Here is a 16,196-nt window from a genome sequence, read left to right as displayed (position 1 = left end):
GAAAAAGTATCTACACAAATTATTTTGGAATTTTACTTCTTGGGACACTTGAGCCTTCTTCCACATTAATTTATTTAATTCAGTCATTTATTTGGAACAGTATGGATACTTTATAGTTTGGGTGTTAATCTAATACTGTTTTATGGTCTTGTTCAAGTTATTCCAGTTTTGGAGATTGGGAACTCTTTTTTCAATTGGCTCTTGTGTTCTCCCCACATACCCCCATTTTCCCTTCATTATTATTTTTTTAAATTTTCTGTGTGATTCTCCCTTTGTTTTTAGGGCTGCTTAACCTTCTGATGTTCATATTTTCTTTTATATTTATTGCCCCAAACCTAGAAGCAGCCATTGCCCCAAGGGACCGGATTACTGTTTTTGGAAAGTAGTGTTAAAAAACAAGTTCTGGGCTCCAGTTCTACTCATTGCCAGGTGACCATAAATGCTCCTAACCATTTCAGCTACAGAACAAAGGAGATATATTTGTATATAGTAATGCATGTTTAATTATTTAAGTATAAATTCCTATACCTTTTTTTGTACTCTATTTCATTATACAATCATCTGTATTTATGTTAAGCTGACTGAGTGAGCGAGCGAATACATGTTTATACTGCTCTCCAATTACAATCTATCAAGATGTGGATTGTTCTAGGCTGTTCCTCTGGTTTATCTGTATATTCCCATCCCACATTGAGAAATTGGTTCCCACTATCTGTAATCTATTTACATATTTATTCAGTCCCAAAGTACAAGTGTGGCAGTGTCAGAATTGCTAAGTCATAGTCCATGGGGATCTCTAGTAACTAGAATAGAGTACTTTTGCAGTTCCTTTTACCTTTAGGCTTACAGACTTCATCAATTATCAAAGTTACTTAGGTCAGCATTTTTTCACACACCCCTTCAGTGAGATTGTTTCATGGATGTATAAAACAGTTTTTCTTATTATAGTCTGCATTCTTTTAAAAGATCTCTAACTTCCTAAATTTTTTTTAAATTTGCATACATTAAGATTTGCTCTTTATGTTTTAAGTTCTATTGGTTCTGGAAAATACATAATGTCATGTATCCACTGTTACAGTATCAAGCAGAATAGTTCTTTGCACTGAAAATCCCCTATGCTCCATCTGTTTATCCCTTCCCACCTTCCCTTAAATGCCTGGTGACCAATGATTTTTTCTTACTCTCTCTGTAGTTTTGTCTTTCGCATCTTATATAATTGGAATCAAACAGTATAGTCTTTTCCAACTGACTTCTTTCATTTACCAGTATACTTTTAAGTTTCCTCTATATTTTTAGTGACTTGATGGCTCATTTTTTTTTTTTTTTTTATTGTGAAATAACACTCTATTGTGGAGAAGGAAATGGCAACCCTATCTGGTACTCTTGACTGGAGAATTCCATGGACAGAGGAGCCTGGCATGCCACAGTACATGGGGTCGCAAAGAGTTGGACACAACTGAGCGACTATCACTCACTCATTCAACACTGTGTTGTATGGACATAACACAGTTTTTCATCCATTCAGCCAGAGAAAGACGTTTTGGTTGCTCCCAATTTTGGGCAATTATAAATAAATCTCCTTACAAATATCTGTATGTAGATTTTAAAGTGAACATACATTGCAACTGAATTTGTTAAATATCTAAGAGTGTTATTGCTGAATTGTAAATTAAGTCTATGTTTAACTCTCTAAGGGATTGCAAACTGTATTCCAAAATGACTGTACAACTTTGCATTCCTATCAGCAGTGAATAAGAGTTCCAACTTTTGGGGCTAAATGCCTAGGAACACAATTGCTGGATTGCATTTAGTGTTACAAAAAACCACTAAACCGCCTTCTAAAGTGACTACACAATTGTAAATTCCCACCAGCAGTGAAAAGGAGATTTTGTTATTCTATATCCTTGCCAATATTGGATATTGTCAGTTTTGAGTATTTTAGCATTTCTAAGTAATGTGTAGTGGCACCTTGTTGTTGGTTAGTTGCTAAAGTGTGTCCGACTTTTTTATGACCCCATGGACTATAACCTGCCAGACCTCTCTGTCTGTGGGATTTTTCAAGTAAGAATACTGGACTGGGTTGCCATTTTCTCTTCTGGGTGATCTTCCCAACCCAGAGATTGAACCCACATCTCTTGTGTCTCCTCCATTGGTGGGTGGATTCTTTACCACTGCACTACCTGGGAAGCCTATCACTCTTGTTACTTACTAATCCCTAAAGGTGTCAATAGGTTGTTATGAAAGATTCTGTGATTTAATAAAACATCCATGACTATTTTTGCTCTAGATGTTATTGTAAAGTCTATAAAACTGTTCATATCCATAAATAATCATGGAAGTAATGAGCTTTCTTTATCCTATTATTGTTTACTTTTTTATGGTTTGTTCAGTACAAACCATTGGCTTGGAACGTGCTATGTTATAATGGCATATTTTCAAATTATAAGTGAGATTTGGGGTAATTTATTTATCCATAAGTATGTGTGCCTGTGCGATATTGTGTGACATTTTAGCTTATTTTTCATTTATATACATACCCTGATTTATTAAATATCTCCAAATTACATACACATTTGGCTACCTTTTCCCCCCAGTTGTACTTAAAGATAGTACCAGAATGTGACATACATATTTGGTCACCTGAAAGTGTATTGTTTTGTTTTGGTGTTGTTCTTATGTCTTAGGTGTCCACTGAGTAGTGAGCAGGGTTTTCTAGAAATTAGTCAGAGAAACTTCATTAGAAATTTCTCTGGGTTTCTTAAAGTATTATTAACAAAAGAGTTGTGTAACATGATGTTTTTTCAGGTATATAATATGATGGTTTAATGTAGGTATACATTGAAAATGAATACCGAATCAAGTTAATTAGCACATACATTATCAAATATAGTTATCAACCACAGTTACTTTTTTTGTGGTGAGAACATTTAAGATCTTTCTCCTCTCTTAGGCAACTTCAAGTATACAATATATTATTTCAGTGTTATTTATCTATAGTCACCGTGCTGTACATTAGGTCCTCAGAACATAGTCATCCTACATAACTGAATGTTTGTGCCCCCCTTGACCAACATCTCCCCATTTCCTTCAAGCAACATTTTACTCTTTGCTTTTATAAGTTAAACTTTTTTTTTTTTTAGATTTTACATGGAAGTGATATCATACATACAAGTATTTGACTTTCTGTGTTTCTTGCTTCACTTAGCATCATGTCTTGTTTGTCCAGGTTTATCTATACTGTTGCAAATGACACTATCACCAGGGAAATGCAAGTCAAAAGCATGATAAGATAACATCTCACAACTGTGAGGACAATTAGTATAAAAAAGACAAGAGATTACAAGTACTGGAGAGGGTATGAAGTAAAGGGAACCCTTCTACACTATTGATGGAAATGTAAATTGGTGCAGCCATTATGAAAAACAATATAGAGGTCCCTCAAAAACTAATAGAACTGCCATATGTCCCAGCAGTTCCGCTCCTGAGTATATATACGAAGGAAGTGAAATCAGTCTTTCAAAGAGATATCTGTCCATTGCAGCATTATTCACAATAGCCAAAATATATAGAAACAACCTAATGGTCCATTGACAGATGAGTGGACAAAAAAATGTGAGAAACAATAGAATATTATCCAGCTATGATGAAGAAGGAATCCCTGCCGTTAGAGACTATTTTCATGAGTTGTCAACTACTGCTAGCTATAGCTTGGCCAAATCGCAAAGTCATACTAGGTCAGTTCCCAGGCTATAAAGGTCTACAGGCTTCTGGCTTTACCAGCCCCTTCTATTTTTCTTATCCTCTACTTCACCATGCCAGCAATTTGTATGTCTGATTTAATGCTAATTAAATACAAATAACTAGATACCCATGGTTTTGTCATATAAAGGTTATTAGAGGCTATTATAAAGGTTATTAAAACTCCCCAGGTGACACAGTGGTAAAGTGGTAAAGAATCCTCCTGCCAATGCAGGAGATGTGAATTTGATCCCTGGGTTGGGAAGACCCCTTGAAGGAGGAAATGGCAACCCACTCTGGTATTCTTGCCTGGACATTCCCGTGGACAGAGGATCCTGTCACAAAGAGTTGGACATGACTGAGCAATCAACTGAGCACAGATGCAGACACATAGTTTAAAAATTTATAATAATTCAGGGCTCTTATTCTAAGCAAGATATTATACTAAATGTTTCAAATGCTTTAGTTCATTTAATGTTTACCACAACTGTACCAAGTAGTTATAATTATTATATCCATCTTATAAATAAGGAAACTGATAAAACAGCTAAAAAGTGGTAGAGTGGGGAGCTTGAACAAAGGTCTGACTCCAGTCCTATATTGTCAACTATTTTGCAAATATAATTTAGAGGTGTAGATAGTGTCTTTTTCAGTCAATGAGGAAAGGCTTTATTGGCTTAGAAAGAGTTCAGGTTTTATAATCATGTATAATTGTCATCTGCATATCTGAGGTTATTGATATTTCTCCCAGCAATCTTGATGCCATCTTGGGCTTCATCTAGCCTGGCATTTCTCATGATGTACTCTCCATATAAGTTAAATAAGTAGGGTGAAAATATGCAGCCTTGATGTACTCTTTTCTCAATTTTGAACCAGTCTGTTGTTCCGTGTTTGGTTCTAACTGTTGCTTCTTGACTTGCATACAGGTCTCTCAGGAGGCAGCTAAGGTGGTCTGGTATTCCCATCTCTTTAAGAATTTCCATAGTTCACTGTGATCCACACAGTAAAGGGCTTTAGCATAGTCAATGAAGCAGAAGTAGATGTTTTTCTGGAATTTTCTTGCTTTTTCTATGATCCAACGAATGTTGGCAATTTGATCTCTGGTTCCTATTAGGGACAATTAAATTATGTTCCTATAAAATCTTTCAGTTTATTTTAATTACATGTTAAATGTTTTTTCCTAACCTTTTAAATTTGTGTTATTTTTTAAATGTAAAACAAGTTTTAAATTTTAATAGAAGAATATATACAAATAGAATGGTCCAGAATTATATATAAAAATCCTATCCTTATCTCTTCATTGTATTTCCAGATCTAAGAGGTAAGTAAATTTAACTATTTATAGATCATTCTTATTAAAAGTATATATCCAAGTATTATATGTCTTTTGTTGATTTAGACTGATGTACTATTATGAAAGATAAAGAGTCAGACATGACTGAGCAACTGAACTGAACTATTATGAAAGATAAAAAAAATTAGTATTTTTATTTCCTACTTTGTCCCATTCACCTATAATTTTTATGAAATATACTATTATCCGTATGATACCTAGTAATTTTCTTATAATTTTAAATAATATTTTCTTCCTTATTTCTTCATATCAACTTTAAGTGTTGTATATTGCCCCATTGATGTAAAAGATAAAGAATTTAATCTGCCTGCATTTTAACTTTTTCCTTACTTCAGTGTTTTTGCAAGTTAAACAATTTGAAACTATTAAAAGAATACCATAAAATTTACTGTTCCTACAACTGTAATTAAAGTCTTCAGTACACTGTTTTTCTGTTGAATCAATTTATGCCTCACATGAATGTATACATTATTATGATTAAGTCAGTACTTTTTACAGAACCAAGTCTTGCCTGAACACATAAAGAAGGGAACATAATCCTTTGTTACTAAATCCTGCTGCTTGAAAGAGAGCATCTCTGCCTTCAAGTTTCAAAGGCCTCCTTTTAACTTCTTGTAAGCTTTCTTTGATTCTTTTTGATAATACTCAATTGCTGCTGATTCGTTTGGTTTATGTTGTCCTTTCTTAGGTATTTCTTTTTCTTTTACTGTGGTTTATCCTGAAAAAAGATCATATTTATGATAATCAGATGACAATTTTTTTTTTTTTTGCTCTGGCATCTTTAAACGTACTTTTTGTCTCTCTACATTTGCTTAAGTATATAAAATTCTGGATTCAAATAATCATCCCTTAGAAATTTGAATTAGTAGGTTTTTAGGTATTGTTTTGTTTTTCTACTTTCTGTCATTCATCATTATTGATTATGTCAGCTTCAGTCTCACTTTTCATAGGTAATGTGTTACTTTTTTCCTCTGGGAGGACTAAGATAAATCAGTACGGAGAGTTGAGTGAAGATTCTGGGTGGGCTTTGTGTTTATTGGCAAAGAGTGCTTATAGGCATGTTTTCATGGGGGTGATTTTGTGGTGAGCAATCTAACTGGAGGAGATAGATGCCTCTTTCATTGCTGAAGTAGGAGGTCCTTATATTGCTGGATGAATCCCACCGGCCTAGTTATTCAGAATTCAGTGTTTAAATTAGTCTAATAGCTACATCAGGGCCCACTCCTCTCTTTTGTATTTGCCCACCCAGTGTGCAGATTCTCATAATTTCCCTTTGGAATTTGGAATCAGCACAATTATCTCAATGTTCTGAGCTGCCATATTCCTTACCTGTATTTCCTGTCAATCCAATCTCATTGGCCTTATAATCTGGATTTCTTCAAGTATTCATTTCCAATTCTGACTCATTTTCTGGGTTTGAGGAACATTTATTATTTTTCTTTTTTCTTAATTATATTTTGTCATCTCATTTGATCACTGGAAAGACAAGGAAGGAAAATATTTGCTGGATCATACATTTTTCAACTTACTCGAAATTTCTGGTTTTCCTTCAAAACTTCATAAAATAATATATAAAAGGGTCATTGCCCCAATTTTGTATAATTTTAGAATAGAATCTAAGCATATTAACACAATATTTAAGACTTTGTGCCCTTAAGAATAATGCATTCCTTTTTAATATCATCTTTATAGCTTTAATGCTTTATTCCTAGACAAGTGGGATTCTATAATGACCCTCAAAATTCCTGGCCCCTTATGTATACACATCTTCTCCCTATTACTGAATTACAATTTAGTCTCTGTTCTACTGTGGAGTGATTTTGCAGGTGCAATTAGGATCCCAAATTAGTTGACTTTAAGATGATCTCATTAGGCTTAACCTTATCTCATAAGCTTCAGCAGTATGTGAACCGAGAAATTCCAGATACACAAGCTGGATTTAGAAAAGGCAAAGGAACCAGAGAACAAATTGCCAACATTTGTTGGATCATAGAGAAAGCAAGGGAATTCCAGAAATACATATACTTCCGCTTCATTGACTACATTAAAGCATTTGACTATGTGGATCAAGACAAACTGTGCCAAATTCTTAAAAAGACCAGAGTACCAGACCACCTTACCTGTCTCCTGAGAAACCTGTATACAGATCAAGAAGCAGCAGAATCAGACATGAAACAAGAGACTAGTTCAAAATTGGGAAAGGAGTATGTCAAGGCTGTATATTGTCACACTGCTTATTTAACTTATATGTACAGGGGGTGCCTACGTGCTAAGTTGCTTCACTTGTGTCCAACTCTTTGCAGCCCTATGGACTGTAGCTTGCCAGGCTCCTCTTTCCATGGGGATTTTCCAGGCAAGAATACTGGAGTGGGTTGCCATGCCCTACTCCAGGCTTTCCTCCCATTTCAGGGATTGAACCCACTTCTCCTGGGTCTCCAGCATTGGCAGGAGGGTTCTTTAGCACTAGCACCACCCAGGAAGTCCAAATGTAGAGTACATGCTGGACTGGATGAATCAAGGTGGAATCAAGATTGCAAGGAGAAATATCAACAACTTCAGTACGTAAATGACACCACTCTAATGGCAGAAGAGAAGACTATTGAGAGTCTACAAGGAGATCAAATCAGTCAATACTAAAGGAAATTAACCCTGAATATTCATTGGAAGGACTGATACTATAGCTGAAGTTCCAATATTTTGGCCTCTGGATGTGAAGAGCTGACTCATTGGAAAAGATCCTGGTTCTGGGAAAGAATGAGGGCAATGGGACAAGGAGGTGACAGAAGATGAGATGATAGGAGGCACCACCAACTCAATGGACATGAGTTTGAGGAAACTCTGGGAGAGAATGGAAGACAGTGATAGCCAGCTGGCTTTGAAGTTGTACGGGGCTCTATGGAAAGAAATGCAGCAAACACTAATAGTTCAGAAAGGTCTCTGAGTGACAGCCAGCAAGGAAACAGTCCTGTAGCCACAAAGAACTGAATTTTGCCAACAAGAAGATTTAACTTGGGAACATATTTTTCCCTGATGGTTCAGATGATAAAGACTCTGCCCGTGATGCAGGAGACCTGGGTTTGATCCTTGAATTCGGAAGACCCACTGAAGAAGGGAATGGCTACCCACTCCTGTATCTTTGCCTAGAAAATTCCATGGCCAGAGGAGCCTGGCAGGCTATATAGTCCATGGGATGGCAAAGAGTCAGACACAACTTAGTGACTAACACTCTTCTTTCTGGATGAAAACTCAGTGCTAACCGACACCTTGATTTCAGCTTTGTCTACTCTGAGCTGAGAGCACAGTCACTGACGTTTAACCAGAGGAACCATAACAAATAAAAGTGTGTCATTTTAATCCCTTATTTTGTGTGATTTTTTTCAGAGAGATATAGAAAATTAACACATTCTGTCATCATTCTACATTTCTTATTGTAAACTCTAAACATTCCTTCCATATCTTCATGTCTTTGTTTCTGATTTGAAAACTACCTGTGATGTCCTTTCTCCTATCTCTTAAAGATTTTGTTCATTATATTGCTTTTTGTTGTTGTTTTATTTTGTTTTTGACAATTATACAAAGCTTTTACATTTCTTCATAAATCCTTTTTGGGAAACTTGAAATCCCTTATCTTCTGAAAAAAAAATTGCTCTGTATCTCATATATGATGTTTTTTATTCTGCCAAAATTTATATTACTGAGAGCAAACTATATTCTTAAATTAACTCGTGACACTCCAAGTACCAACACTAACAAACTAAGAATTTTCCTTTAAATGGATGAAAGATTTTAATAGAAAATATCATATTATAAACTCTCAAATAAATGAATGATGACTGAGGTTTAGGTTTTCAAATTCAAACTATCAGACACTTCATCATCTAAATAATAAAATAACAACATTATGTCATATAAACATATAATATTTAGTAGTTTGAAAAACATTATGTTTATTATTTTATTTTGATTTTGTAAAAATTCTAAAAGCTGGAAAGTTCATATTTCATAGGTGAGGACATAAACTTTTTATAATATGATTTATAAAGTCATAGAGATAATTACTAATGAATTATATCCTCCCAATCTATCTTGTAACTTAAACCTAATCTTTCCCCCACACATCTTATATTCCCCTACTTTGGTAACTTTCTGCTAGAAAAAATAATTATTTCTTAGGTACTGTGTTAATTTTCTATTGCTGTTGTACCAAATTATTACAAATTTAACACAAATTGTCAGAAGTCCAAAAAGCAACATGTCATCGGGGCTTTGTTTCTTCCAGAGGCTATGGGAGAGAAGCAATTTTCTTGCCTTTTCCAGTTTTAAGAAGCTGTCATCATTCTTTGGATCATAACCCCTTCCCTCATCTTCAAAGTCAGCAAGAGGATACTATCTTCAAATTTCTCCATCTCTCTCTCTCTTTCACCTGTCACCTCTGCTTCTGTGATCACATCTCCTCTGACTCTGAGTCTCCTGTTCCCTCTTTCATTTCTAAGGTTGCTTGTGATCATATCTGGCTTTACCTGGCTAATCCAGGAACATATCCCCCTTCCACAGTCCTTAGTTTAGGGATATCTGTGAAGTCCTTTGCCATGCAAGGTAGTGTATTAGCAGATTTCGGGGATTAAGATAGAAACATTTTAGGGAACCAGTTTTCTTTCTATCAAAGTAACTTTGGTTAGAATTATAAGAGAGCTGTAGCAACGGTTGTATCTAAAATTAAGATTAGCAGACTTTAGGGACTTCCCTGGTGGTCCAGTACTTAAGAATCTGCCTTGCAATGCAAGGGACAGGGGTTCGATCCCTGGTCAGGGAACTAAGGTCCATAAGCCATGGAGCCACTAAGCTTGCACAGTAACTACTGAAGCCCGCATGCTCTGGAGCCCATGAAACACAACTAGAGTTGTGCACCACAATGAAAGATACCACATGATGCAATCTAGATCTACCTTCAGAAATTATTTAGTATCTGTGCTACACAATTAAATATCATATTTATTAATAAAATGTTTATTTATACATTAAACTGTCTTAAATTGTTTCTGATATTTCTTTCTTTATACAATTATGCCTCTTGAATAATTAGCATTTTTTAAAAAGAGTTTTTTGGTGCAGGTTTGCAAGATAAATAGTCTTTGAGTCATTGAATTCAATCTCAAATGAGATCTCTGTAGAATACATAAAATTCTACCCTTTAACTTTTGGATTAGAATAAGGAAGAGAAAAAAATTGATAATTACTGAGTGAAAGGAAATAAATGTGCTTTGCGTAGTTGTTTTCTTCATTTTACAAATGGTGGAAGGATCACTAAGGCTCACACAGACAGCAAATAGTGAAGTCAAATTTCATCTCTTGAAGTATCCTCAAGCTCATAATTTATCCTTCCTGTAGAGTAATACTGACATATGTTTACAGTGAAACTAATGTTAACATATTACCATGGAGTGTAGAATTTGGGAAGTTTTCTGAATACCTTAAATTCCAATTTTGGGGGGATAGTGATGTTACTCAATTAAATACTGAAAATCTAGCCTCCTGGAGATTTCCCACATTTTCTTAAGACAAAGTGGCAGGAAATGAAGTCCCTAAAATGCATCTGTAGTTCTCAGGAGTCTTCTGAAAATCACTAAGAGATATCTATAGCTATTAGATTAGATATTATCCTAAGCATTTTAAGTTACCTGGCCATAGGCTAGTGAAAACCAGTACTTTGGAGTGTAAAATGCTTATTTATTAAAATGAAGAAAAGAAAACAATGTAATAGTTTTAATGTCAATGATTTTTAAATAGATCAAACAAATGAGTGAGCCAAAACAAAATTTTTTATTTTATATTTATTATTACTTTTTCACATCTTTGATCATCTTATTTCTACCGTCTCCCAATTGGCAATTTTGCTTGAGGGTCTTAAAATTAACTCATTTTGTTTTAACCAATTAAGGAAAATCTTGGATAAAATGTTGATTATATAAATTATATGAGAAAAATCAATGCATGTTTTACTTTTTAGGTGGAATTCACATAGCATAAAATTCACCATAATAAAGTGAACAATTCACTTCATTATACAAATTGCTCATAAATTCAGTGGCATTTAGTATACTCACCATTCATGAAACTATCATCTCTATCTAGCTTCACATTTTCATCACCCAAAAAAGAGAACCCATACACTTTAAAGAGTCATTCCCCATTTTCCCCTACCCCAACCCAAAGTCACTCTGCTTTCTTTATCTATGGGTTTTGCTTTATAAAAATTTCATATAAATGAAATCATATAATATGTGACCTTTTATGTCTGGCTTAACTCAACACAACATTTTTTAAGTATATCCATTTTATAAATCCCTTCTCGTGGGTAAATAATGTTCCATTGTATGGATATACCATTGTTTGTCCATTTATCATCAATGGACACTTGGATTATTTTCTTCTCTGACTGTTACAAATAATGCTTATGAGTTCATTTGTGTGCAAGTATTTTTTTAATTTGTTTTGAAACACTTTGGGTATATATGTAGGAATGGAATTGCTAGGTTATAGATAATTATATGTTTAATTTTTGAACATCTGCCAAAGAATACTCAATAGCAACTGCCCATTTTGCATTGCCAATAGCAATTAAAATGAGTTCCAATTTCTCCATATCTTTGCCAAAATATGCTATTTTCCTTAAAAAAAATTATCCATCCTAATAATTGTGAAATGCCATCTCATTTGCTAAGCATACTTTCCTGTCCTTGTTTGCCATTTTCATAGCTTCCTCAGATAAATGTGTTCAAATATCGTGCCCATTTTTAAATATTTGATTGTTGAAAATTTAAAATTATAAAACATTAGCTATATGAGTTGTTCATTATCTTTGAACCTATCTTACTTACACCCAAAATTTTGTGCTTTCCATCCTTCCCACCCTATACTGCCCCTCCCCTGCTTCCCACTGGTAACTACTAATTTATTCTCTGAGTCTTCTTTTTTGTTATATTCATTAGTTTGCTATATTTTTTAGATTCCATATATAGTTGGAAGTTATTTTATTTGCAAGTATTTTTCCCATTCTATAGGTTATCTTTTCACTTACTTTGTTTGATGCACACAAGTGTTTAATCTTAATTTATTCCCATTTATCTATGTTTTTCTTTTGCTGATCTTGCTTTTGGTGTCATATGCAAGAACCATTGCCAAAACTATGGTTGTGAAGATTTAGCCCTATGATTCTCTTCATAGTTGTATAGAGTTAGCTTTTATATTTAGTTTTTGATCCATATTGAACTAATTTTTACAAATGGTGTGTTGAGTGTCTTTGATTGTGTTCAAAACTCTGCCCTGATAGAGCTCTGTGCCTTACCCTTCATGAGGTTATTGTTATAAGTTACATTTTTCTACATATATCCACAATGCATAGATTTATAATTACTGAATTATGATTTGTATTTTAAAACACATATAAGTAAAAGAGTAGTTACAAAGCAAAATATAGTAATACTGGCTTTTATATTTACCTACGGAGTTACCTTTACCAGTGCAGTTTATTTTTTCACATGACTTTAGGTTACTCTTTCATGTTTTAACTTCAGCCTGAGGGGCTCCTTTTAGCTTTTCTTATAAGACAAGTCTATTAGCAGCAGCTCCCTTAGTTTTTGATTATTTGGTAATACCTTAATTTTACTCTTTATTTCTGAAATATTGTTTTCCCAGATACAGTATTTTTGATAGACAGTTTGTTTTTTCCCCAGAAAGGTAGAAAGAGCAAAGGTGAATTAAAATGCCACAAAGCTCTCCTACTGTGTTTAAATCTTTTTCTTGATTCACCAGTTGCTTGGTTTCTATTAAGCCTTGACTGTTTTCCAGAGTTTTGACAAGGTTGATTCTGAAAATTTTTACTTATTTTTTTGTTTCTGCATAGGGTCAGCTTCCCAGAACTTTTACTCTGCCATTTTCACTGACATCACATAAAAATAGTTTCTAAACATTTGGAAAGATTGTTAACTGGTATCTTCATGTAGGGGGCTTCCCAGGTGGTTGAGTGGTAAAGAATCTGTAGGCCAATGCAGGAGACACAGGAGACACAGGTTTGATCCCTGGATCAGGTAAATCCTCTGGAGGAGGAAATGGCAATCCATTCCAGTATTCTTACCTGTGAAATCCCATGAGCAGAGGAGCCTGGTGGGTTACAGCCCATGGAGTCGCCAAAAGGTTGAACAGGACCGAGTGACTAAACAACAACCTTCACGTAGCCATGTAGCTCTAAAATCCCAGCATCGCATTCCTGTAATATTTCTCCTGAGATCTAATTGTGGCCAGTGCTCATTTCTATGAGATCCGTCGTCTATGAGGGTCTTATAGATCCCTCACCTTAAGACTCCTCAAGCTGATTTCATCCCAGATGCTCAAGTATTACCTTCATGTTTGTTCTGTGGCTCTTGGCTGCCTCTGTCAAGATCTCCATGCTCTTGAGTTGTGAAGCAGAATTCCAGCAGCCCCCAGGGTGCAGGTTTGCAAGATCACAATGCCCAGCTCTGGTCTCAGTGCCTAGAACATAGCTTATCCCGGGCAGGCCTGTCCTGCCACATATGAATGTTTGAATGATTATTCAACATTATGTTCACTTAGAAAGTTATAAGCCAGTATCTCACACCAGGTGTTTTTTTTTTCTTTTTTCCTTTCCAGCATGAGTCCTTACATTTCCATACAGTTTGGAGGCTCTATCCCTTGGAATTTCAAGTTACCATTTTATTGCCAAGAGACATCACAGGGGTGAATGTGGAGCCCACTGTGGCTTAGAAGTTTGTCCTATCTCACAAATTGGAACAATTATATCTAAAAGGTTCTGTGGGTATAATTTCTATGGTCCTGGCTAGGGACAAACCTGGTTTGCACTCAAGGAAGTCACCAGTTATGGCTTCCCACCAAGTATTAATAAATCCTTCACACTCTTCTCAGCTCAAATGCAGTTTTCAAAATAGGAGTTATTTCTAGTTATAAGCAAAATTGTCTAGTAACACAATATTCCATCTTTATTATATGCCTAAGAAACAACTATAAGTTATATCAAGGTTAAATTACTCTATAGAGAAGATGTTTGCTAACTCTTTATTCATTTTTATTATAAATACATGATTAATCTTTTATAATTATATATATATATAAAGATATTATTAACAGAGAGGAAAAGAAAAGGTATATATTTATTTATATATAGTGTGATATTGTACCTCTCACAGATTTTGAGTCCTACTGTCCTTACATATTATTTTCCCACCATACATATGCCAAAGAGATTATTAAACTATTAATCAACCCACTATTATTCCATGATGTTAAAGACCATGTATGTAAAACTCCACCAGATTTGTTTTATCTTTTTGTATTGCATATAACAATTTACCTGTGCATGTTCAGGGATCTTGGAAGTATTTGTAACACTCTATTTATGTGATAAGTCACTTCAGTCATGTCTGACTCTTTGCGACCCTACGGACTATAGCCTGCTAGGCTCATCTGTCCTAAGAGTCTCCAGGCAAGACTCCTGGAGTGGATTGCCATGCCCTCCTCCAGGGGAGTGTGCCAACCCAAGGATCAAACCTACATCTCTCACATCTTCTGCATTGGCTGGTGGGTTCTTTGCTACTAGCACCACTATTTATTAGGCCATAGACTAGAATGTGGGGTTCCCAAATAGCACTAGTGGTAAAGAAACCACCTGCAGGTTCAATCCCTGGGTTAGGAAGATACCCTATAGAAGGAAATGGCAATCGACTCCATTATTCTTGCCTGGAAAATTCCATGAACAGAGGAGCCAGGCAGGCTACATTCCATGGGATCACAAGGAGTTGAATGCAACTAAATGACTAAGCACACACAACCACGAATGTATGATAGGAAGATATGTACAATGATAATTTTTGTTTCAGCCTTAAAGTATATCTATTATTTATATTTCAAATTGAAATTTTAAAGTCTCAAAGTAAAACAGGCTAACAAGGGAAAAAAGTGGCAAAATTGCATATGATGGAAAACAAAAGTATAATACTTCGGATTTTACTTTACAAAGAAAAAATATTCATTAACATTTATGTATTTCTAGCAGTCTTAGTCTTCTATAGCTGCTGATGTGCTCTGCTCAGTCATTTCAGTTGTGTCTGACTCTGTGCAGCCACATGGACTGTAGACTGCCAGATTCCTCTCTCCATGGGATTCTCCAGGCAAGAATACTGGAGTGGGTTGCCATACCCTTCTCCAGGGGATCTTCAAGACCTAGGAATCAAACCCATGTCTCTTATATCTCCTGCATTGACAGACGGGTTCTTGACCACTAGTGCCACCTGGGAAGCCCTCTATACCTACAGATACAACTATATTGTAAAATCATGGCCATACTACTTTAAAAACTAGCATTATAATGCAACAATATTCTGGAAATATTAAACTCTTAGCATTACTGGTAGTTCAGTTCAGTTCAGTCGCTCAGTCGTGTCCGACTCTTTGTGACCCCATGAACTGCAGCACGCCAGGCCTCCCTGTCCAAAACCAACTCCCAGAGTTTACCCAAACCCATGTCCACTGAGTCGTTGATGCCATCCAACCATCTCATCCTCTGTTGCCCCTTTTCCTCCTGCCTTCAATCCTTCCCAGCATCAGGGTCTTTTCAAATGTGTCAGCTCTTCGCATCAGGTGGCCAAAGTATTGGAGTTTCAGCTTCAACATCAGCCCTTCTAATGAACACCCAGGACTGATCTCCTTCAGGATGGACTGGTTGGATCTCCTTGCAGTCCAAGGGACTTTCAGGAGTCTTCTCCAACACCACAGTTCAAAAGCATCAATTCTTCGGTGCTCAGCTTTCTTTATAGCCCAACTCTCATATCCATACATGACCACTGGAGAAACAATAGCCTTGACTAGATGGACCTTTGTTGGCAAAGTAATGTCTCTGCTTTTTAATATGCTGTCTAGGTTGGTCATAACGTTCCTTCCAAGGAGTAAGCGTCTTTTAATGTCATGGCTGCAATCACCATCTGCAGTGATTTTGGAGCCCAGAAAAACAAAGTCAGCCACTGTTTCCACTGTTTCCCCATCTATTTGCCATGAAGTGATGGGACTGGATGCC

General features: G+C 35.6%; 1 protein-coding gene across 2 annotated transcripts in view; it reads left to right on the top strand.

Annotated features, from left to right (window-relative positions):
- ZNF804A (zinc finger protein 804A) overlaps positions 1 to 16,196 on the top strand; it is a 319,312-nt gene that overhangs the window by 279,523 nt on the left and 23,593 nt on the right. The window contains exon 2 of one of the 2 annotated variants that reach the window (XM_070475903.1): positions 5,591 to 5,706. The exons of the other annotated variant lie outside the window; for it this stretch is intronic. The gene's annotated coding sequence lies outside the window, so the exon portion shown is untranslated. The remainder of the gene's footprint in view (positions 1 to 5,590; positions 5,707 to 16,196) is intronic. 2 annotated transcript variants of the gene reach the window in all.

Source organism: Odocoileus virginianus, chromosome 13 (assembly GCF_023699985.2).
Source record: "Odocoileus virginianus isolate 20LAN1187 ecotype Illinois chromosome 13, Ovbor_1.2, whole genome shotgun sequence".
Lineage (NCBI taxonomy): Eukaryota > Metazoa > Chordata > Mammalia > Artiodactyla > Cervidae > Odocoileus > Odocoileus virginianus.
This window is presented reverse-complemented; position numbering and strand designations above follow the sequence as displayed.